Below are 26,289 nucleotides of genomic sequence, written 5' to 3'. Positions count from 1 at the left end.
CGGCTAATTTTTGTATTTTTAGTAGAGACAAGGTTTCACCATGTTGGCCACGGTGGTCTCAAACTCCGGACCCCAGGTGATCCGCCCACCTCGGCCTCCAAAAGTGCTGAGATTACAGGCGTGAGCCACCGCGCCCGGCCTCCCAGTCAGCTTTTCTAAATAAAATTGTATTGGAACATAAACAAGAACACACACACAAATGCCTGATACATAATCAGTTATCGTTACAATTCCAAAATTTATTCTTTTAATTTTCTTTGTTCTTCCTCTATTCTTCTAGGGAATCTATTAAAAATTTTTAAAAATATTTTTAAAAGTTAGCCTTTCCCTTAACAAAAAAAAAAAAAAAAAAAGGGAGAGGCTTTTGAGTCAAACTACCTGGGGTACAAATCTTGCCTCTATCACCTACTTGCTGTTTATTTCCATTTCCTCATCTGTGAAATGGAAAACAACACAGGCGTACTTTGTCTAACGTGCTTCCCTTCATTGTGCTTCGCAGGTAATGTGCTTTCTACAAATTAAAGGCTGGTAGCAACCTTGTGTCAAGCACGTCGAGGGGCGCCATTTTTCCAACAGCATGTGCTTACTTCGTGTCTCTGTGTTGCATTCTGGTAATTCTCACAATATTTCAAACTCTTTCATTATTATTTTATGTTATGGTGACCTGTTATCGGTGATGTTTGATGTTACTATTTTAATTGTTTTGGGAAACTACAAACCGTGCCCATATAGGATAGCAAACTTAATAAACGCTGCGTTAAGTTCTGACCGGCCATTTCCCTGAGTCTCTCCCCCTCTCCTCAGGGCTCCCTACCCCCTGAGACACAACAGTAATAACGTAATAACGTTAGGTCAATTAATCCCGTAGGAAAGGAAGAGTCGCATGTCTCTCATTTCGATCAAAAGCTAGAAATGCTTAAGCTTATAGTGAAGAAGGCATGTCAAAAGCCGACAGGCCAGAAGCTAGCCCTCCTGCACCAGTTTGCCAAGTTGTGAATGCCAAAGAAAGGTTCTTGAGGGAAATTAAAACTGCTACTCCAGTGAAGACATAAATAATAATAAAGCAAAGCAGCTTTATTGCTGACACGCAGAAGGCTGCTTTCTGTTTGGAGGCAGGTCTCACTCTGTTGCCCAGGCTGGAATGTAGTGGCACCATCACAGCTCACTGCAGCTCTGACGTCCCAGATTCAAGCCATCCTCCTACCTCAGCCTCCCCAGTAGCTGGGACTATAGGCATGCACCACCACACTCAGCTAAACTTTTATTTTGTAGCGAGGAGGTTTCACTGTATTACTCAGGTTGGTCTCAAACTCCCGAGCTCAAGCGATCCTCCCCACTCAGCCTCCCAAAGTGCTGGGATTAGAGGTGTGCACAACCGTGCCTAGCCTGCAGAAAGTTATGTTGTTGTTGTTTTGTGTGGTTTTTTTTGTTTTTTTTTTGAGACAGAGTCTCGCTCTGTCACCAGGCTGGAGTGCAGTGGCGTGATCTTGGCTCACTGCAACCTCCACCTCCTTGGTTCAAGCAATTCTCGTGCTTCAGCCTCCCGAGTAGCTGGGACTACAGGCACGCACCACCATACCCAGCAAATTTTTGTATTTTTAGTAGAGATGGGGTTTCACCATGTTGGCCAGGATGGTCTCCTCCTGACCTCGTGATCCACCTGCCTCAGCCTCACAAAGTGCTGGGATTACAGGGGTCAGACACCGCACCCAATGCCTGCAGAAAGTTTTAATGGTTTGGAGAGAAGACGAAACCAGACTTAAATAGTCTACAGTAAGGCCCTCACTCTTTTCAATTCTACAAAGGATGACAGAGATGACGAAGCTGCAGAAGAAAAACTGGAAGCTAGCGGAGGTTGTTTCATGAGGTTTTAAGAAGCCACCTCCATAACATAATAAAGTGCAAGGTGAAACAGCAAATGCTGGCCGGGCGCGATGGCTCTTGCCTGTAATCCCAGCACTTTGGGAGGCCGAGGCGGAAGGATCACTTGAGGTCAGGAGTTCAAGACCAGCCTGGCCAACATGGTGAAACCCCGTCTCTACTAAAAAATACAAAAATTAGCTGGGTGTGGCCGGGTGCGGTGGCTCACGCCTGTAATCCCAGCACTTTGGGAGGCCGAGGCGGGCGGATCATGAGGTCAGGAGATGGAGACCATCCTGGCTAACACGATGAGACCCCGTCTCTACTAAAAAATACAAAAAAATTAGCTGGGCATGGTGGCGTGCACCTGTAGTCCCAGCTGCTGGGGAGGCTGAGGCAGGAGAATGGCATGAACCTGGGAGGCAGAGCTTGCAGTGAGCCGAGATCGTGCCACTGCACTCCAGACTGGGTGACAGAGCAAGACTCCGTTTCAAAAAAAAAAATTAGCTGGGTATGGCGGCGGCTACCTGTAATCCCAGCTACTCAAGAGGCTGAGGCAGGAGAATCACTTGAACACGGGAACCAGAGGTTGCGGTGAGCTAAGATGGCACCACTGCACTCCAGCCTGGGTGACAGAGGGAGACTCCATTTCAAAACAAAAAACAAAAAACAAAAACAAAACAGCAAATGCTGATGTAGAAGCTGTAGCTAGATCTGGAAGATCCAGCTAGGACAATTGATGAATGAGGCTATGGCAAACAACAGATTTTTCAATATAGATGAAACAGTCTTCTATTGGAAGAAGGTGCCATCTAGGACTTTCATAGCTAGACAGGGTAAGTCAACGCCTGGCTTCAAAGCTTGAGTGCACAGGCTGACTCGCTAATGCAGCTGGTGACTTTTAAATTGAATGCTCATTTATCATTCTGAAAATCCTAGGACCCTTAAGAATTATGCTAAATCAGGCCGAGCGCGGTGGCTCACGCCTGTAATCCCAGCACTTTGGGAGGCTGAGGCGGGAGGATCACGAGGTCAGGATATTGAGACCATCCTGGCCAACATGGTGATACCCTGTCTCCACTAAAAATACAAAAATTAGCTGGGCGTGGTGGCAGGCGCCTGTAGTCCCAGCTACTCGGGAGGCTGAGACAGGAGAATTGCTTAAACCTGGGAGGCGGAGGTTGCAGTGAGCCAAGATCGCACCGCTGCACTCCAGCCTGGTGACAGAAAGACTCCATCTCAAAAAAAATAAATAAAAATAAAAAAGAAACACGAATTATGCTACATCTACCCCATGCTTTGTTGTTAAGGGAACAACAATACCTAAATGACAATACATCTGTTTACAGCATGGTTTACTGAATAGGGTTTTTTGTTTTTCGTTTTTCAGACGGAGGAGTTTCACTCTTGTTGCCCAGGCTGGAGTGCAATGGCGCAATCTCGGTTCACCGCAACCTCTGCCTACCAGGTTCAATTCTCCTGCCTCAGCCTCCTCAGCCTCCCAAGTAGCTGGAACTACAGGCGTGCGCCACCATGCCCAGCTACTTTTTGTATTTTCAGTAGAGATGGTGTTTCACCATGTTGGCCAGGCTGGTCTCGAACTCCTGACCTCAAGTGATCTGCCTGCCTTGGCCTTCCAAAGTGCTGGGATTACAGGTACGAGCCACTGTGCCCAGCCTACTAAACAGTTTAAGCCCACTGTTCTATGGCCGGGTGCGGTGGCTCATGCCTGTAATCCTAGCACTTTGGGAGGCCAAGGCGGGCGGATCACTTGAGGTCAGGAGTTTGAGACCAGCCTGGCCAACATGGTGAAACACCATCTCTACTGAAAACACAAAATTAGCTGGGCGCAGTGGCACATGCCTGTAATCCCAGCTACTAGGGAGGCTGAGGCAGGAGAATCACTTGAACCTGGGAGGCTTAGGTTGCGGTGAGCCAAGATTGCGCCATTGCACTCCAGCCTGGGCAACAAGAGTGAAACTCTGTCTCAAAAAAAAAAAAAAAAAAAAAAAAAAACCCACTGTTGAGACCTACTGCTCAGAAAAAAAAGATTTCTTTCAAAATATTACTGCTCATTGACCATGCATCTAGTCACCCAAGAGCTCTGATTAAGATGTACAAGGAGACTAATGTTGTCATGCCTGCTAACATACTCCATATTGCAGCCCATGGATCAAGGAGTAATTTTTTTTTTTTTTTTTTGAGACGGAGTCTTGCCCTGTCGCCCAGGCTGGAGTGCAGTGGGGCAATCTCGGCTCACTGCAAGTTGCGCCTCCTGGGTTCATGCCATTCTCTTGCCTCAGCCTCCCAAGTAGCTGAGACTACAGGCGCCCACCACCACACCCGGCTAATTTTTTGAATTTTTAGTAGAGATGGGGTTTCACCGTGTTAGCCAGGATGGTCTCGATCTCCTGACCTCATGATCTGCCTGTCTCGGCCTCCCAAAGTGCTGGGATTACAGGCGTGAGCCACCGCGCCCGGCCTAATTTTCTTATTATTTAAGAAATACATTTCAGGCCCGTCGCAGTGGTTCATGCCTGTAATCCCAGCAACTTTGGGAGGCCAAGGCAGGCAGATCACCTGAAGTCAGGAGTTCGAGACCAGCCTGGCCAACATGGTGAAATCCTGTCTTTATAGAAAATGCAAAAATTAGCCAGGCACGGTGGTGGGCGCCTGTAATCCCCGCTACTCAGGAGGCTGAGGCAGGAGAATCGCTTGAACTCGGGAGGCAGAGGTTGCAGTGAGCCAAGATTGCACCACTGCACTCCAGCCAGGGCAACAAGAGGGAAACTCCGTCTCAAAAAATAAGAAGTAACAGAACTAGAAGTAGAGCCTGAAGATGTGACTGAATTGCTGCAATCTCAGGATAAAACAGATGAGGAGTTGCTTTTAATGAATGAGCAAATAAAATGGTTTCTTTTTTTTTCTTTTTGAGACAGAGTCTTGCTCTGTTGCCTAGGCTGGAGTGCAGTGGCACAATCTTGGCTCAGTGCAACCTCCACCACCTGGGTTCAAGGCATTCTCCTGCCTCAGGCTCCCGAATAGCTGGGATTACAAGCATGCACCACCATGCCCAGCTAATTTTTGTATTTTTACTAGAGACGGAGTCCATGTTGTTCAGGCTGGTCTCGAACTCCTGACCTCAGGTGATCCACCCGCCTCAGCCTCCCAAACTGATTACAGGCGTGGGCCACCACACCCAGCTGCTTTTTTCTTTTTTTTTTTTTTTAAGATGGAGTTTCACTCTTGTTGCCCAGAATGGAATGCAATGTTGTGATCTTGGCTCACTGCAACCTCCGCCTCCCGGGTTCAAGCAATTCTCCTGCCTCAGCTGGGATTACAGGCGCATGCCACCACGTCTGGCTAATTTTTTGTATTTTTAGTAAAGACGGGGTTTCACCATGTTGGCCAGGCTGGTCTCGAACTCCAGACCTCAGGTGATCCACCTCCCTCAGCCTCCCAAACTGCTGGGATTACAGGCATGAGCCACTATGCCTGGCCACATTCTGCTTTTGTGGGTGTGCTTTTATTTATTTTTGGCAGAGATGGGGCCTCACTATGTTGCTCAGGCTGGTCTAGAACTCCTGGCCTCAAGTGATCCTCCCGCCTCAGCCTCCCAAAGTGCTGGGATTACAGGCACGAGTCACCACGTCCAGCCCGTTTTTTTTTTTTTTTTTTGAGACAGGGTCTCACTCTTGTCGCCCAGGCTAGAGTGCAATGGCGCAATCTTGGCTCACTGCAACCTCGACCTCCCAGGTTCAAGCGACTCTCCTGCCCCAACCTCCTGAGTAGTTGGGATTACAGGCGCCCACCACCATGCCTGGCTAGTTTTTTTTGTATTTTCAGTAGAGATGGAGTTTCACTATGTTGGCCAAGCTGGTCTCGAACTCCTGACCTCAGGTGATCCGCCCGCCTCAGCCTCCCAAAGTGCTGGGATTACAGGCACGAGTCACCACGTCCAGCCCGTTTTTTTTTTTTTTTTTTTGAGACAGGGTCTCACTCTTGTCACCCAGGCTGGAGTGCAATGGCGCAATCTCGGCACACTGCAACCTCGACCTCCCCAGGTTCAGGTGATCCTCCCACCTCAGTGTCCGAGTAGCTGGGACTATAGGCGCACACCACCATGCCCAACTTTTTTTTTTTTTTTTTTTTTGAGAGGAAGTCTCACTCTTGTCGCCCAGGCTAGAGTGCAATGGCGCAATCTTGGCTCACTGCAACCTCGACCTCCCAGGTTCAAGCGACTCTCCTGCCCCAACCTCCTGAGTAGTTGGGATTACAGGCGCCCACCACCATGCCTGGCTAGTTTTTTTTGTATTTTCAGTAGAGATGGAGTTTCACTATGTTGGCCAAGCTGGTCTCGAACTCCTGACCTCAGGTGATCCGCCCGCCTCAGCATCCCAAAGTGCTGGGATTACAGGCGTGAGCCACTGCGCCCGGCCCTGCTTTTTGTTTTTGTAGAGATAGGGTTTTGTCATGTTCCCCAGGCTGCTCTGGCCTTAAGTGATGCTCCCACCTCAGCCTCCCAAAGTGCTGGGATTACAGGCGTGAACCACCGCACCCAGCCCATGTGCTTTTAAATAAGTAGCCATTCCCAAGGCTTTAAACCTTATCCCCATGATGACAGTTGTATACCTGCAGCTTGACCTCTCCTCTGGGTTCCAGATCCTCCTATAAGATACTTTCTCCCTAGTGACCCTTGGACTTCTCAGACTTCCGCTACTTTCAGCCAAGAGAAAGCCTTGCTTTCTACTTCCAAACTGTAGTAACACCCCCAGCCCTGACACCACCCTAATTCAGCTTCCCTATTTCAATAAACAGTGCTACTATCCACCCATTTGTTCCATCAGAAAGCCTAGAAGGGTTGATGGGGCTGGGAGGATAAAAGCAGCCCAGAAATTACCCTGAGTCCATTCATTCTCTCACACCTCTCTTCTCATCTACCAACAAGTCCCAACAGCTCTACCTCCAAAATATCTCCCTAAATCCACCACCAAGTTCTAAACCATTACAATCACTACACCCAGCTCCCAACACTTCATCTCACCCCCACCTGCTGTCCATGTGCCAATGTCCATATGATCATGGCACTCTCCAACTCAATCTCCAGGCCAGGTTTCTCCTACAACTCAGACTCAAGGTCCAACTCCCTACTAACACCTGCAAGGAACGGCTTAATGAGAAAAGCAACCTTCCAGCCCAGGCTCCTGCCTCTCTCTCCCTTACCATAAGCACATCAGTCTTATCTAGGTTCCTGGAGGATATCACACCCAAAATTTCCCACTTCAGGGCCTTTGCATGTGCTGTCCTCTCAGCATGGGAGACTCTGTCCCCCAATTTGTCTCAAAGCTAGCTGCCTCTCACATTCCAAAGATTAACTGAAGTGAGTTAGAAAAGTCAAAGGGGAGAGATATATACACCTATTGTGTACCCACAACATTTTAAAGTAAAAAATAAAAACAAAGGGAAGATAAACCAGAAAAAGGGACATCAAAAAGAGGTGAAGAGCCTCTTTCAGTGAACAGTGAACAGTGTCGGCAACTGCAGGGGCAAGGAGAAGCCAAAAGCAGGGCAGAGAGAGGCCATGAGGGAAGGGTGGATGAAAGAACAAGACACAGGAGAAGGGTCTAGAACAAAATCAGTGGGTACAGTGACAAAGAGGGGGCTGCAGTGAAAGGCAGGGACTAAATGGAAGTGACAGACTTGGGGGAGCTGGTGCTGACAGGTCAGGGAATGAGCAGCAAATTGGGAGGAGTCAGTAACAAGAGAGTGGACAAAGCAGGTAGGGAAGCTGCAAGTACACAGAGTGGCAGGTCGGGGGACAGTACGGTGCATGGGGGAAGGTGACAGGCTGAGGGAAGAGATGACGGGGATGGAAGCAATAGGGCAGTGCGGGGTAAGGTGAGGTTAGATGACTGGTGATATCTCAAGCCGTGATGGGGAGCGCGACAGGAAAAGACGAGTAGTGTTGGAAAGGGTTAGGAAATAATGGAAAGGGGAATCAGTGATTGGACAAGAAGGGTGATGACAGCGGGCACTGAAAGTTCTCCCACTGACAGGCAGGAGAGAAGCAGTGGGGAGACACTGACAGGTGGGGTCACTAACAGCAGGGCAGGGTACTAATGGGTCCCTAACAGATAAGGGATGAAGGAGGTAGCATGAAAGGGGACAGGAACTGACAACAGGGGAGAACTGATGGGGAGGATCTGACAGGCACTAACACAGAGGCCAATAGCAAAGAGGGGAAGGGCCACAACAGGCAGGATGAGGGAGACACTTATGAGGGAAACTTACTGACAGTGGGGCTCACTGACAGAGGCACTGGCACTGATGGGGGGCACTGACAGAAGATCAATGACAGGTGGGGACATTGCTGACAGAAGGGGTCACAGAGCGCTTGGACTGACAAGGAAGGGCACTGGCAGGGGAGGGATTATGCGGTCAGTGACTGACGGGTACGGGTGGGAGTGCAGGCACTGATGGGAAGTGGGGACATGACAGAAAGAAAATAATTGACTGGGGGGGCACTGGCTGACGGGGGACAGGGATGCGGGACTCTGACTGGGGGACACTGATGGGGAGCAGAGTGGACTGACGGTGGGGGAGCACTGACCAACAGTGGAGGCACTGACCAGTGCGAGGACTGACAGATGCGGAGGCACTGACCGACAGGAGGAGCATGACTTGCAAGGGGCACTGACTGACGGTGGGGGGCACTGATGGGTGGGGTGGGGACTGATGGGTGAGGTGCAATGACTGGCTAGCAGGGTACACTGACTGGTGCAGGAAGCACTGACTGGTGTAGGGTGGGGGAACAGAAGGAGGGCACTGACTGGGGGGCACTGACTTGGGAGGAAACTGACTTGGGGGGCACTTACTGGAGGGGAACTGGAGTGGGCACTGATTTGGGGGGCACTGACTGGAGGAACTGACTAGAGGGTGCACTGACTGGGGGGAAACTGACTGGAGGGGGCACTGACTAGGGGGAAACTGACTGGAGAGGGCACTTAACTGGGGGGGAACTGACTGGGGGAAAACTGACTGGAGGGGGCACTGACTGGGGGAACTGACTGGAGGGGGCACTGACTGGGGGGGCACTGACTGGGGGAAACTGACTGGAGGGGGCACTGGCGGGGGAAACTGACTGGAGGGGGCACTGACTGGGGGGCACTGACTGGGGGAAACTGACTGGGGGGAAACTGACTGGAGGGGGCACTGACTGGGTAGGTAACTGACTGGAGGGTTCACTGACTGGGGGGAACTGACTGGAGGGGGAACTGACTGGAGGGGGCACTGACTGACTTGGGGGGGCACTGACTGGAGGGGCACCGACTGATTGGGGGGAACTGACTGGAGGGGGCACTGACTGGGGGGGCACTGACTGGGGGGAAACTGACTGGAGGGAGCACTGACTAGGGGAGCTGACTAGAGGGTGCACTGACTGGGGGGGAACTGACCGGGGGGGGAACTGACTGGAGGGGGCACTGACTAGGGGGGCACTGACGGGGGGGAACTGACTGGAGGGGAAACTGACTGGGGGGAACTGACTAGAGAATGCACTGACTGGGGGAACTGACTGGAGGGGGCACTGACCGACTTGGTGGGGGCACTGACTGGGGGGGGCACCGACTGACTGGGGAGAACTGACTGGAGGAACTGACTAGAGGGTGCACTGACTGGGGGGGAACTGACTGGAGGGGGCACTGACTGGGGGGAAACTGACTGGAGGGGGCACTTAACTGGGGGGGGAACTGACTGGGGGGAAACTGACTGGAGGGGGCACTGACTGGGGGAAACTGACTGGAGGGGGCACTGACGGGGGAAACTGACTGGAGGGGGCACTGACTGGGGGGCACTGACTGGGGGAAACTGGGGGGAAACTGACTGGAGGGGGCACTGACTAGGGGGCAACTGACTGGAGGGGGCACTGACTGGGGGGGAACTGACTGGAGGGGGCACTGACTGGGGGGCACTGACTGGGGGAAACTGACTGGAGGGGGCACTGACTGGGGGAACTGACTGGGGGGGCACTGACTGGAGGGGGCACTGACTGGGGGGCACTGACTGGGGGGAAACTGACTGGAGGGGGCACTGACTGGGGGAACTGACTGGGGGGGCACTGACTGGAGGGGGCACTGACTGGGGGAACTGACTGGGGGGGCACTGACTGGAGGGGGCACTGACTGGGGGGCACTGACTGGAGGGGGCACTGACTGGGGGGAAACTGACTGGGGGGAAACGGACTGGAGGGGGCACTGACTGGGGGGAAACTGACTGGAGGGGGCACTGACTGGGGGGAAACTGACTGGAGGGGGCACTGGGGGGCACTGACTGGGGGGAATTGACTGGAGGGGGCACTGACTGGGGGGAAACTGACTGGAGGGGGCACTGACTGGGGGGAAACTGACTGGGGGGAAACTGACTGGAGGGGGCACTGACTGGGGGGCACTGACTGGGGGAAACTGACTGGAGGGGGCACTGACTGGGGGGAAACTGACTGGAGGGGGCACTGACTGGGGGGGCACTGACTGGGGGGACACTGACTGGAGGGGGCACTGACTGGGGGGAAACTGGAGGGGGCACTGACTGGGGGGAAACTGACTGGAGGGGGCACTGACTGGGGGGAATTGACTGGAGGGGGCACTGACTGGGGGGAAACTGACAGGAGGGGGCACTGACTGGGGGGCACTGACTGGGGGGAAACTGGAGGAGGCACTGACTGGGGGAAACTGACTGGAGGGGGCACTGACTGGAGGAGGCACTGACTGGGGGAAACTGGGGGGGCACTGACTGGGGGAACTGACTAGAGGGTGTACTGACTGGGGGGAACTGACTGGAGGGGGCACTGACTGGGGGAACTGACTAGAGGGTGCACTAACTGGGGGGGAACTGACTGGAGGGGGCACTGACTGACTTGGGGGGGCACTGACTCGGGGGGCACCGACTGGGGGGAACTGACTGGAGGGGGAACTGACTGACTGGGGGATAACTATCTGGAGGGGGCACTGACTGACTCGGGGAGAAGTGACTTGGGGGGCACTGGCAGACAGGGGGCCGGGTCTGAGCGGCGGGCGGCCGCACTCACCTGCCCTGGGGGCCGGGCGTCGCGGCAGCTCTTCGGAGGCCCGTGTGGAGGCCCGAGCGGAGGCCAGGGCGCTGGTGGAGGCAAAGCCCGGGCGGCCTCGGGCGGGCCGCACACACATGGGCCCGGCCCAGGGCGCAGCGCCTACGGACACCGGCACGGCCGGCCGGCGGCTCGAGACCGACTCGGGGCCGCGGGCGGCACTCAGATTGCTCCAAAATGGCGGCGGCGGCGCACGGGCACGCGCTCCGGGGGCGGGGTCTCCGCTTGGGGCGCGCACGCTCGCGGCCGGGGGCGGGGCCGCGCGGGTGGGCGGGGCCGGGACCTGGGCCCGCTCTCCGGGCCCCCTGGAGTGGAGCACGAGGGCTTGGGTGTGCTGACTGCCGCCTTGGAGTGGGTGGGGTAAGAGTGCGTCTTTCCCCTTTTACGTTTCCCTTTGAGGTATTGGCTAAAGTTTTGTGCAAGCATAGTTAATTTTGTTGTAGCCACAAAACAATCCTCGCGTGGCCCGACGCAGCATTTGAGAGACACACACCTGGGGCAGGGGTTTCCCCCGTGGCCCAGGAAAGGGCCTGTTCTCCCGGGCCTCCCTCCTGCCACAGGCCCCTCCCAGAGGCCGCGGGGCGTGGACGCCCCGAGCAGCAGGAGCGGGCTCAGCCCCGGGCGCCAGGCCTGGCCCCTCCCCGTCCCGCGTCCTGCCTGGACCCGGAGTGCCTGAGCCGCCTCCAGACAGTTTTCTCCAGGTGCGCTACGGGTTCTTGCACGGCGTTTTGCAAATTAAGTGTGTGCCTATTTAACAAGTGCTGGAATTGTTTAATTCCATCAAAATAATTTCAAAAATGATTACTATTATTTCAGATGTTAGAGCGAGCCGTGGGTAAATGTTGGGAAAACATGGAGCACTTAAGGGATCTCTAAACGTTTTTTCCAGTTGTCAGTGTATTGCCCAGGATTCATCGATGCTCTCTGCGAAAGCGTATCTGGGCGGCTCAAATATTCGGTATTTCTCCTTCGCCAGCTGGCGCTGTTAGGCTTTGTCGGTAGAGGGCGCCAGAGACGTTGCAGGAGAAAAGGGCTTGGCCCTGCGGCTGGCGGCCCCGGGCTTCCCCGACGCCTGTCCCCTGCCCTGGTCAGCAGCACCCTCCTCGCCGGTTTTATAGCAGATGCCTCTGGCGAGCCTTTCCCCAGCAAAAGCTTTTCCCCTAGCATGCTAAGGGGCAGATTTCTGGCAGGTTCCGTTGAGGGAACTTCCAGGAAGTGGGGGTGAAAAAGCCTCAGCCTCACAACCTAGAGAAGAGACACCCTGCGTTCAGCAGGCTATGCCCTTCTCCTGCCCTCGCCATGGTCTCCTTTGCAGGAGCGGGAGGTGCTGCTGAGTTGAGCTACGGAATGGGGACTGGGGCCGGGGGCACCAGATGCAGGAGATGCTCCTGCTGCCGTGAGCACGTGCAACTCCGCCTGATCTTGATACCCCTCCTGTGCTCAGCCAGTGCACCTGGGGTGAGCAGGAGCCCCTCTCCTCCTCTTTTTTTTTTTTTTTTTGAGACGGAGTCTCGCTCTGTCGCCCAGGCTGGAGTGCAGTGGCGCGATCTCGGCTCACTGCAAGCTCCGCCTCCTGGGTTCACGCCATTCTCCTGCCTCAGCCTCCCGAGTAGCTGGGACTACAGGCGCCCGCCACCACGCCCGGCTAATTTTTGTATTTTTAGTAGAGACGGGGTTTCACTGTGTTAGCCAGGATGGTCTTGATCTCCTGACCTCGTGATCCGCCCGCCTCGGCCTCCCAGAGTGCTGGGATTACAGGCGTGAGACCCCGCGCCCGGCCAGCCCTCTCCTCCTCTCTCACCCATACCGGATTCATCAGCAAGTGTGTTCCCTCCACTGCAACATGTGGTAGCTCCACTACGAACATTCTGGTTCAAAACCAGTTTCTCTCTCCTGACTCCTGAGACCTACGGGGGCCCCCTGCTTCTATCCTGGAGTACTTGCTGTAGGTCAGCTTGCTGTAATCAGCAAAGCACCCAGAGGGGTCCAGTTAAAACAGATCCGATTGCCTGGGCATGGTGGCTCACACCTGTAATCCCAGCACTTCAGGAGGCCTAGGCAGGAGGATCGCTGGAGCCCAGGAGTTTGAGAACAGCCTCGGCAACAAGTGGGGCCCCTGTCTCTACAAAAAATTAAAAAACTAGCCAGGTGTGGTGATGAGCCTGTGGTCCCAGCTATTTGGCCGACTGAGGCGGGAGGATTGCCTGAGCCCAGGTAGTTGACGCTTCAATGAGCTATGATGTTGCCACTTCATTCCAGCCCGGGTAACAGAACAAGACCATGTCTCAAAAAAATAAAGGGGCAGGCGCGGTGGCTCACACCTGTAATCCCAGCACTTTGGGAAGCCGAGGCGGGTGGATCATTTGAAGTCAGGAGATCGAGACCAGCCTGGCCAACATGGTGAAACCCGGTCTCTACTAAACATATAAAAAATTAACCGGGCGCGGTGGCGGGCGCCTGCAGTCCCAGCTACTCGGGAGGCTGAGGCAGGAGAATCACTTGAACCCGGGAGGTGAAGGTTGCAGCGAGCCAAGATCACGTCACTGCACTCCAGCCTGGGCGACAGAGCGAGTCATTTATTTCGTTTAATGAAATGAAATGAAATAGGTCACATCACATCTTCCCTACCCCTAGGAGCTCTTGCCTCACAGGCTGAACGACAAAGTCCCTGCTGTTGCCCACAGGGCCCTACATGACCTGAGCTCACCTCTCCTACTCCCCTTGCTCATGGCTCCCATCCCGATGACCTCCCGCCGTTGGCTGCTGCTGTCCCTGCATCCCCGCAGGGCCTTCCTTGGTCATTGCTGTGCTTAGGAGTGGCCTCTGGGACCTTGACTGCACTGTGCTCTTCCCTGTGGGGGTTTCCCTGGTCACTGTTTCAACTCACAATCATACGCACACAACACACACACCACACACACACACCACACACCACATACCACACACACTACATACCACACACACACCACACACACGCGACACACACACCACATACCCCCCCCCACACCACACACACACCACACCCTACACACACCACACACACCCGAGACACACACCACATACCACACACACACCACATACCACACACACCACACACACCAGATCCTACACACACCACACACACCCTACACACACACCACACACACCACATACCGTACACACCACATACCGTACACACCACATACCACACACTCCATACCACACACACACCACATACACACCCTACACACACACCACACGCCCTACACACACCACACACTGTACACACACCACACACTGTACACACACCACATACCACACATACTACATACCACACACACCACACACACATCACACACCACACACACCTTAAACACACCACACACCCTACACACACACTACATACCACACACTACATACCACACACCACACAACACACACACTACATAACACACACACCACACACCCCACACACACACACCACACACACCACACACCACACACACACTACATACCACACACACCACACACACCACACACCACACACACTACATACCACACACACCACACACACACTACATACCACACACACCACACCACACACACACCACACACCACACACACCACACCACACCCACACCACACACCACATACTACATACCACACACACAACACACACCCTACACACACCACACACTACACACCAATCACACCACACACAACACACACTCTAAACATACACCACACACCCTACACACACACCACATAACACACACTACATACCACACACACCATACCACACACACCACACACCACACACACTACATACCACACACACCACACACACAACACACACACACCACACACCACATACCACACACTACATACCACACACACCACACACCACACACACAACACACACCCTATACACACCACACACTACACACACACCAATCACACACCACACACAACACACACCGTAAACACACACCACACACCCTACACACACACCACATACCACACACACTACATACCACACGCACGCCACACACACCACATACCACACACTACATACCACACACACACCACACACACCACACCCACAACACACACCACATACCACACACAACACACACCCTACACACACCACAAATCACACAACACACACAACACACACAGTAAACACACCACACACCCTACACACACACCACATACCACACACACTACATACCACACGCACACCACACATACCACATACCACACACACACCACAAACCACACACACTACATAACACACACTACATACCACACACTACATACCACACACACCACACACCACATACCACATACACACCACATAACACACTACATACCACACACACACACCACACACACACCACACAGCACATACCACACATACTACATACCACACACACACCACACACCCTACACACCCACCACACCCTACACACACCACACACCGTACACACCCACACACACCACATACCACACACACCACATACCACACACACTACGTACCACACACACTACATACCACACACACATCACACACCACACACCACACACACACCACACACCCTACACACACACCAGACACCGTACATACACACCACACACACCACATACCACACACACTACCTACCACACATACCACATACACACACTACACACCACACACACACCACACACCCTACACACCACACACACACCACACACCCTACACACCACATACCACACACACACCACATACCACACACACTACATACCACAGACACCACACACCATATACCATACTACATACCACACACACCACACACCACAAACACACACCACACACCACACCAAACACACACACTACATACCACACACACCACACACCCTACACACACACCACACACTGCACACACACACTACACACACCACATACCACATACACTATATACCACACACCACATAACACACACTACATACCATACACCACACACTCTACACACACCACACACCCTACACACACACCACATACCACAGACACTATATACCATACACACACCACACACCATATACCACACACACTACATATACCACACACACCACACCACACACCACACACACACCACACACACTACACACCACACACACCACACACACTTCACACGCACCACACATAGACACAAACACACCACAGACACACACACCAACACACCACACACACCCCCGACACACACTATACCCACACAGCACACACACACCTCACACATCGCACACACATACCACACACACTACATACACATGCACGCACATGCACACACACCACATACCACACACCACACACACTACACATCACACACACCACACACACACCACACACATCACACCACACATACACAAACACACCACACATACCCCCCCCACACACTATACCCACACAACATACACACCCTACACAGCACACACACCCACACACCACACACATCGCACACACACCACACAATCACACACACATGCACACACCCCACACACCACACACCACACATACACCACACACAGACACACCAACACACCACACACACCCCCCACACACACTGTACTCAGATAGCACACATGCCCCACACAGCACACACACACCCACACACACACCATACACATCGTGCACACTCCACATACCACACACACTACATACCACACACACCACACAGTACACATATACCACACTGCACACACACCACACCACATATGGCACACACACAGACACACCACACACATACCCCACACACACTATACCCACACAGCACACATACCGCACACAGCACACACACCCCCAACACACCACACATCGCACACACACTACACACACACCCCACACACACCACACATCGCACACACTATACACACACGCACACACCCCACACACACCACACATCGCACACAAACACTACACACACTACATACCACACACACCACACACGTACCGCGCACACACACACCACACATCGCACACACACTACACACACACACACACCCCACACAGCACACACACACACACACACCACACATCGCAGACACACCACACACACATGCAGGCGCACACACACACCCACATACCACACACCACACATGTACCACACACACTGCACACACACCACACACAGCACACACACACACAATACACCACACACATACCCCACACACACTATACCCACACAGCACACACGCACACACCCCACACACATCGCACACACACACTGTACACACAGACACACCACACACACACACACACACACACTCTTCATCACCACCTTCCCTGCTTGGTTTTTCCTCCTTCAAAATTGTATCACTAGTTATGGTTCAATAAAGGGACAGAAACCACACAATGATTTCAACAGGGAAAGTTTGATATAAAAATATTATCAACAAGAGGGGATTAATTATAAAGTAATGAAGTTAAGTTTGTGTTCAAGAAAGGACAGTCTAGCCTGGGCAACACAGAGAGAGCCTGTCTCTACAAAAATTTTTAAAATTAGCTGGGCATGGTGGTGCACGCCTGTAGTCCCAGCTACTCTGGAGGCTGAGGTGGGAAGATTGCCTGAGCCCTGGAGGTCAGGGCTGCAGTGAACTGTGACCACGCCACTGTACTGCAACCTGAGTGACAGAGCAAGACCCTGTCTCTAAATTAATTAATTAAAATAAAGAAGGAACAGGCCAGGTGTGGTGGCTTACACCTATAATCCCAGCAATTTGGGAGGCTGAGGCAAGAGGATCACTTGAGGCCAGGAGTTTGAGACCAGCCAGGAAAATACGGTGAGACCCAGTCTCTAAAAAAAAATTTTTCTCTACTAAAAACACAAAAATTAGCTGGGCATGGTGATGCACGACTGTAGTCCCAGCTACTCGGGAGGCTGAGGCAGGAGAATCACTTGAACCCGCGAGTGGAGGGTGCAGTGAGCTGAGATCGCGCCATCGCACTCCAGCCTGGGCAACAAGAGCGAAACTCCATCTCGAAAAAAAATAAAATAAAATAATGACCCTGCTGAGAAAAGTTGGAGAAGACCTAAATAAGTTGACAGACATGTCATATTTTTGGTTAAAATTGGTTTAAAAATTCAGGCTGGACGCGGTGACTCACACCTGTAATCCCAGCACTTTGGGAAGCCGAGGTGGGTGGATCCTGAGGTCAGGAGATCGAGACCATCCTGGCTAACACGGTGAAACCGCGTCTCTACTAAAAATACAAAAACAAAATTAGCCGGGCATGGTGGCAGGCGCCTGTAATCCCAGCTACTCAGGAGGCTGAGGTGGGAGAATGGCGTGAACCCAGGAGGCAGAGCTTGCAGTGAACCAAGATTGTGTCACTGCACTCCAGCCTGGACGATAGAGCAAGACTCTGTCTCAAAAAGAAAAAAAACATTCAACATTGTGGCTGGGTGCAGTGGCTCACGCCTGTAATCTCAGCACTTTGGGAGGCCAAGGCAGGTGGATCACGAGGTCAGGAGCTCGAGACCAGCCCGGCCCACATGGTGAAACCTCATCTCTACTAAAAATACAAAAAAATTAGTCGGGCGTGGTGGCAGGTGCCTGTAGTCCCAGATACTGGGGAGGCTGAGGCAGGAGAACGGCGTGAACTCAGGAGGTGGAGTTTGCAGTGAGCCAAGATTGCGCCACTGCTCTCAAGCCTGGGTGACAGAGCGAGACTCCATCTCAAAAAAAAAAAAAATTAGTTGGGTGTGGTGGTGCGCACCTGTAGTCTCACCTACTCGGGAGGCTGAGGCAGGAGAATCACCTGAACCCAGGAGGTGGAAGTTGCAGTGTGCCGAGATTGGACCACTGCACTCCAGCCTGGCGACAGAGTGAGACTTCATCTCAAAAACAAAACAAAACAAAACAAAACAAAAAACAAGGGCCAGATGCGGTGGCTGTCACCTGTAATCCCAGCACTTTGGGAGGCCGAGGCGGGCAGATCACAAGGTCAGTTCGAGACCAGTCTGGCCAATATGGTGAAACCCCGTCACTACTAAAAATACAAAAATTATGGCTGGGCGCGGTGGCTCACACCTGTAATCCCAGCACTTTGGGAGGCCAAGGCAGGTGGATCACCAGGTGAGGAGATCAAAACCACCCTGGCTAACACGGTGAAAACCCATCTCTACTAAAAATACAAAAAAAAAAAAAAAAATTAGCCAGGTGTTGTGGCGGGCACCTGTAGTCCCAGCTACTCGGGAGGCTGATGCAGGAGAATCGCTTGAACCTGGGAGGCGGAGGTTGTGGTGAGCCGAGATCGCGCCACTGCACTCCAGCCTGGGCAACAGAGCGAGACCCTGTCTCAAAAATAAAAACAATTCAACATTGTTAAGATAGCAATTCTCCCCCAAATTGATCTGTGGATCCAATGTAATCTCTGGCAAAATCTCAGCAGGTGTTTTTTGTTTGTTTGTTTGTTTTTTGACACAGAGTCTCACTCTGTTGCCCAGGCTGGAGTGCAGTTGGTGCGATCTTGCCTCCTGGGTTCAAGCGATTCTCCTGCCTCAGTCTCCTAAGTAGCTGGGACTACAGGCACGCAACACCACACCCAGCTGATTTTTTGCATTTTTAGTAGAGACAGAATTTCACCATGTTTGCCAGGCTGGTCTTGAACTCCTGAGCTCAAGTGAGCCACCCACCTTGGCCTCCCAAAGTGCTAGGATTATAGGCGTGAGCCACCGCACCTGGCTTCAGCAGGTGTTTTTGTTGGTGGTGGAAATTGACAAGCTAATACTGAAATCTGTATAGATATGCAAATGATCAAAATTGTGGGCGGCAAGCCACCCAGGTGCCAAGGCAAGAGACCAAAGAAACAAGCTGTTCCAGTATAATAAAGGAAACATATACGACGAGAAGCTATACTAGAAATAGATTATATATATGATTATATATGAATATTACTAATTATTAGCTTATAGCATTACTCTTTAATCCAACATTATAATAATCTTTGTTCTACAAGTATAACCTAGGAAAAACCAGGCCATACAGAGATAGGAGCTGAAGGGACACGGTGAGAAGTGACCAGAAGACAAGAGGGTGAGCCTCTGTCACGCCCGGACAGGGCCTCTAGAGGACTCCTTGGTCTAGCGGTAACGCCAGAGCCTGGGAAGTCACCTGTTACTTAGCGGACCTTGGTCTAGCGGTAGCACCAGTGCCTGGGAAGGCACCTGTTACTTAGCAGACCAGGAAAGGGAGTTAGAGAAGACTCTGCTCCACCACCTCTTGTGGAAGGCCTGACATCGGTCAGGCCCGCCCGCAGCCATCCGGAGGCCTAAACGTCTCCGTGATGCTGTGCTTCAGCGGTCACGCTCCTGGTCCACTTTCATGTTCCGCCCTGTACACCTGGCTCCGCCTTCTAGATAGCAGTAGCAAAGTTAGTGAAAGTATTAAAGGATTTGATCTCTCCAAGAAATACATAAAAGAAATAATGACGTAACCTGTCCTCTCTCTCTCTCCACCTTGGCTACCAAATAGGGAAGGGCCCCCTGGCCCATGGACATGTGACTCGCGTGACCTTACCTATCATTGGAAACGACCCACACTCCTTACCCTGCCCTCTTGCCTTGTAAACAATAAATAACGGTGCTGCCAGGCATTCAGGGCCACTACCGGTCTCCATGTCTTGGTGGTAGTGGTCCCCAAGGCCCAGCTGTCTTTTCTTCTATCTCTTTGTCTTGCGTCTTTATTTCTACGATCTCTCGTCTCCACACACAAAAAGAAAAACCAACAGGCCCTGTAGGGCTGGACCCTACACAAAATAGTCAAAACAATTTTGAAAAAGAGCAAAGCTGGGGCCAGGCGTGGTGGCTCATGACTGTAATCCCAGCACTTTGGGAGGCCGAGGTGGGCGGATCACGAGGTCAGGAGATCGAGACCATCCTGGCTAACACGGTGAAACCTGTTTCTACTAAAAACAAAAAATTAGCCGGGCGTGGTGGCAGGCGCCTGTAGTCCCAGGTACTCGGGAGGCTGAGGCAGAAGAATGGCGTGAACCCGGGAGGCGGAGCTTGCAGTGAGCCAAGATTGTGCCACTGCACTCTAGCCTCGGCGACACAGCGAGACTCCGTCTCAAAAAAAAAAAAAGAAAAAGAACAAAGCTGGAGGACTTACACTACGTGATCTCAAAACTTACTACAAAGCTAGAATAATGAAGACAGGACAGAATTAGTATAAGGAAAAGCATATAGATCAAGGGAACAGAATAGAGAATTAAAAAAACCCCTCACAATTATCATCGATTGATTTTTTTAACGGAAGTGCTAAGTTTATTTATTTATTTATTTAGAGATGAGGTCTCACTCTGTTACCCAGGCTGGAGTGCACTGGTGCGATCACAGCTCACTACAGTCTCCACCTCCTGGGCTTAGGTGATCCTCCTGCTTCAGCCTCCCAAGTAGCTGAACCACCACACCTCGCTCCTAAGTCAATTTTATGGGAAAACAATATATTTTCAACAAATGGTATTGGAAAAACTGATTATCTACATAAAAAAAGAATTTAGGACTGGGTGTGGTGGCTCAGGCCTGTAATCCCAGCCCATCGGGAGGCAGAGGCGGGTGGATCACGACGTCAAGAGATCAAGACCATCCTGGCCAACATGGTGAAACCCCGTCTCTACTAAAAATACAAAAATTAGCTGGGTGTGGTGGCGCGTGCCTGTAGTCCCCACTACTTGGGAGGCTAAGGCAGGAGAATCGCTTGAACCCAGGAGGTGGAGGCTGCAGTAAGCCAAGATCACGCCATTGCACTTCAGCCTGGTGACAGAGCGAGACTCCATCTCAAAAAAAAAAAAAAAGGATTTAAACCTTATCTCCTTATCTCATACCATACACAAAAATTAATTCAAAGTGAATCACAGACCTAAATATAAGAGCTAAAAATCTTCTAGAAGAGGCTAGGCGCGGTGGCTCACGCCTGTAATCCCAGCACTTTGGGAGGCTGAGACAGGCGGATCACGAGGTCAGGAGATCAAGACCATCCTGGCTAACACAGTGAAACCCCGCTTCTACTAAAAATACAAAAAATTAGCCAGGTGTGGTGGTGGGCGCCTGTACTCCCAGCTACTCAGGAGGCTGAGGCAGGAGAATGGGGGGGTGAACCCGGGAGGCGGAGCTTGCAGTGAGCCAAGATCGCACCACTGCACTCCAGTCTGGGCAACAGAGCAAGACTCCATCTCAAAAAAAAAAAAAAATCTTCTAGAAGAAACATAAAAAGTATTATTTGACTTAGGACCTTAGGTTAAGACATTTCTTAGATATGACACCAAAACCATAATCCATGAAAGAAAATGGTACATTAGATTTCATCAGAATTATAATATTTGATCTTCAAAAGATGCCATTAAGAAACATAAAAGATACCTGGGTGTGGTGGCATGCACCTGTAATCCCAGCACTTTGGGAGGCTGAGGTAGGAAGATTGCTTGAGCCCAGGAGTTCAAGACCAGCCTGGGCAACATGGCAAAACCCTGTCTCTCCAAAATAAATAAAATAAAATAAAATAGGGCCGGATGCAATGGCTCACGCCTGTAATCCCAGCACTTTGAGAGGCCAAGGCAGGTGGATCACGAGGTCAGGAGTTCAAGACCAGCCTGGCCAATATGGTGAAACCCCGTCTCTACTAAAAATACAAAATTATCCAGGAATGGTAGCATGCATCTGTAATCCCAGCTACTCGGGAGGCTGAGGCAGGAGAATTGCTTGAACCCGGGAGGTGGAGGTTGCAGTGAGCTGAGATCACATCATTGCATTGCATCCAGTCTAGGTGACACAAGCGAGACTCTGTCTCAAAAAAAGAAGTTAAAAAAAATAGGCAAAAAAGCTGCATAAACTTTTTTTAAAGAAGCTAACACAAATGACTTAGGAGCACATAAGATGCTCAACACCATTAATCATCAGGGAAATGCCAAACTCGCCCACAAGAAAGTACCACTGCAGACCCCCTCGAACGGCTGGAACAATAATACTAAGCGTTGGGGGGGATGTGGAGAACTGGAACCTTTATACATTCCTAGTGGAAATGTAAAACTGTTCCGAAAAGTTTGATAATTTCTCCAAAATTTGAATATAAACTTACCATACAGCCCAATACTTTCACTCCTACATATCTATGCCAAAAAAATGGAAACGTGTGTCCACACCGAGACTTGTACACAAATATCACAGCAGCATGAGTCATAATAAGCAAACACTGGAAATAATCCAAATGTCCTTCAAATGGTAAATGGACACGAAAACATCATATAAAATACTATTCACGAAAGGAATGAACTACTGGTACATGCAACAACATGCATGACCTCAAAAACATAACGCGAGGCACAAGAAACCAGGCAGAATAAACTAGATCGTCCATGCATTAGTTTCCGGTTGCTGCTGACACAGGTCCCCACACACGTCATGGCTTACAACCACACGCATTTATTACCTTACAGTCCTGGAGCTCACAAATCTGAGATGAGTCTTATGGGACGAAAATCCACATGTTGGCTTCCTCTGGGAAGCTCCAGGGAAAATCTCTGTCCTTGCCTTTTCCAGCTTGTCCTGCATCCCTTGGTTCAGTGTCCTCCTCCATCTTCAAAGCCAGCAACTGACCATCTTCCAGGTTCTTTTTCTCAGATCCCAGCACCACATTGACTTCTCTGACTCTAAGCCTCCTCTCTCTCTTTCTTTTTTCTTTTCTTTTTTTTTTTTTTTTTTTTTTTGAGACGGAGTCTTGCTCTGTTGCCCAAGGCTGGAGTGCAGTGGTGCGATCTCGGCTCACTGCAAGCTCCGCCTCCTGGGCTCACGCCATTCTCCTGTCTCAGCCTCCAGAGTAGCTGGGATAAGGGTGCCTGCCACCACGCCCGGCCTTTTTTTTTTTTTTTTGGTATTTTTAGTAGAGACAGGGTTTCACTGTGTTAGCCAGGATGGTCTCAATCTCTCCTGACCTCATGATCCGCCCGCCTTGGCCTCCCAAAGTGCTGGGACTACAGGCGTGAGCCACCGCGCCCGGCTCTCTGTTTTTTTTTTTTTCTTTTCTTTTTTTTGAGACAGAGCCTCAGTATGTCGCCCAGGCTGGAGTGCAATGGTGCAACCTCAGCTCACTACAACCTCTGCCTCCTGGATTCAAGCGATTCTCGTACCTCAGCCTCCCGAGTAGCTGGGATTACAAGTGCCCGCCACCACGCCTGGCTAATTTCTGTATTTTTAGTAGAGACGGTGTTTCACTGTGTTAGCCAGGATGGTCTCGATCTCCTGATCTCGTGATCTGCCCGCCTCGACCTCCCAAAGTGCTGGGATTACAGGCGTGAGCCACCATACCCGGCCAACTACTTTTAATTATATACAAATTAAGGTGCAAGTTATTCAGAAAGTTTTAGAAAAAGGTTGTTAACTTTGAGGTGGTTATCATGGGAGGGGCAGTAACTTGTGGGTGTTGCCATGGCAATGGTAAACAGAGATGGCACTGGTGGGCATGTCTCATGGAGCGGTGCTTTTGCCTCTTCCCAGTTTCAGCCAGTTTTCTTTTCTTTTCTTTTTTTTTTTTTTTGAGACAGAGTCTCCCTCTGTCGCCCAGGCTGGAGTGCAGTGGTGCGATCTCAGCTCATTGCAACCTCCGCCTCCTGGGTTCAAGTGATTCTCCTGCCTCAGCCTCCCGAGTAGCTGAGACTACAGGCACCAGCCACCACACCCGGCTAATTTTCTGTATTTTTAGTAGAGATGGGGTTTCACCGTGTTAGCCAGGATGGTCTCGATCTGCTGATCTGCTCGCCTTTTCGGCCTCCCAAAGTGTTAGGATTACAGGCGTGAGCCACCGTGCCCGGCCTTCAGCCAGTCTTTAATCTGGTCTGGAATAAAGTTCTGCCTCCTACCTCAAAATCAGAGTACATCTTACAATGATGGCATGCAATAACCACAGGGGAAAAAATGCTCAAGACCATTAGTAATATCAGAATACATCTTACAATGATGGCATGCAATAACCACAGGGGAAAAAATGCTCAAGACCATTAGTAATATCAGAGTACATCTTACAATGATGGCATGCAATAACCACAGGGGAAAAAAATGCTCAAGACCATTAGTAATCAGGGAAATGCAAATCAAAACCACAAGAATACCCAGGCACGGTGGCACATGCCTGTAGTTGCAGCTACTTGGGAGGCCGATGAAGGAGGATCCCTTGAGCCCAGGAGTTCCAGGCTGCAGTGAGCTATGATGACATCACTGAACTCCAGCCTGGGTGACAGGATGGGATCTCTTCTCTATAAAATAAACAAAATTTAAAAAATCACAAGATACCACTACCCACTCATTGGCTGGCTACAATGAAGACGCTTGGCAACACCAAATGTTTGGAAGGATGTGGAGCAAAGGAAACATAAACTGTTGGTAGGAATGTTTCCATTTTCTTTTTTTATCTTTTTTTGAGACAAAGTCTCGCTCTGTCACACAGGCTGGAGTGCAGTGGCTCGATCTTGGCTCACTGCAACCTCCACCTCCCAGGTTCAAGCGATCTCATGCCTTAGCTTCCTGAGTAGCCAGGATCACAGGCGACCACCACCATGCCTGGCTAATTTTTGTATTTTTTAGTAGAGACGGGTTTTCACCATGTTGGCCAGGTTGGTCTCAAACTCCTGACCTCAGGTGATCCACCAGCCTCAGCCTCCCAAAGTGCTGGGATTACAGGCATGAGCCACCTCGCCTGGCCTGGTAGGAATGTTTTTAAATGTATGGCTGCTCTGGGGAAAGCTAAACATATACCCAGGTCATGCCTCAGCAATTTGGTTTCTATGCACACCCAAGAGAAATGAAAATGAGCCCAGGCAGCATGAGACCCCATCTCCAGAAAAACAAACAAAAAATAAAAATAAAAAAATAATGGGGTATGGTGGCGTGTGCCTGTAGCCTCAGCTACCCAGGAGACTGAGTGGCAGGATAGCTTGAGCCAGGAGATCGAGGCTGCAGTGAGCTGCAATGGGCCACTGCACTCCATCCTGGGAGAGAGTGAGACCTTTCCTCTAAAAATAAAAATAAAAGCTATACAGTCGGGCCTGGCACAGTGGCTCACGCCTGTAATCTCAACACTTTGGGAGGCCGAGGCGGGCAGATCACCTGAGCTCAGGAGTTCGAGACCAGCCTGGCCAAAATGGTGAAACCGTTTCTACCAAAAATACAGAAATTAGCCTGGCGTGGTGGTGCACGCCTGTAATTCCAGCTACTCGGGAGGCTGAGGCAGGAGAATCACTCGAACCCAGGAGGCAGAGGTTGCAGTGAGCCAAGACCATGCCATTGCGCTCCTGCCTGGGC

At 51.3% G+C, this 26,289-nt stretch overlaps 1 protein-coding gene across 20 annotated transcripts in view; it reads right to left on the bottom strand.

Moving 5' to 3' along the window:
- PPP6R2 (protein phosphatase 6 regulatory subunit 2) overlaps nucleotides 1-24,772 on the bottom strand; it is a 125,884-nt gene extending 101,112 nt beyond the window's left edge. For 12 of the 20 annotated variants that reach the window (XM_063603188.1, XM_063603191.1, XM_055105586.2 and 9 more), the window contains exon 1: nucleotides 10,943-11,179. The gene's annotated coding sequence lies outside the window, so the exon portion shown is untranslated. Of the gene's footprint in view, nucleotides 1-10,942; nucleotides 11,209-23,425 lie in introns of those variants that run through there. The other 8 variants (XM_063603187.1, XM_055105590.2, XM_055105597.2 and 5 more) reach the window with 6 other exon arrangements.
- Between the last annotated feature and the right edge of the window lie 1,517 nt (nucleotides 24,773-26,289).

The sequence above is a fragment of the Pan paniscus genome, chromosome 23, assembly GCF_029289425.2.
Source record: "Pan paniscus chromosome 23, NHGRI_mPanPan1-v2.0_pri, whole genome shotgun sequence".
In the NCBI taxonomy this organism is placed as follows: Eukaryota; Metazoa; Chordata; class Mammalia; order Primates; family Hominidae; genus Pan; species Pan paniscus.
This window is presented reverse-complemented; position numbering and strand designations above follow the sequence as displayed.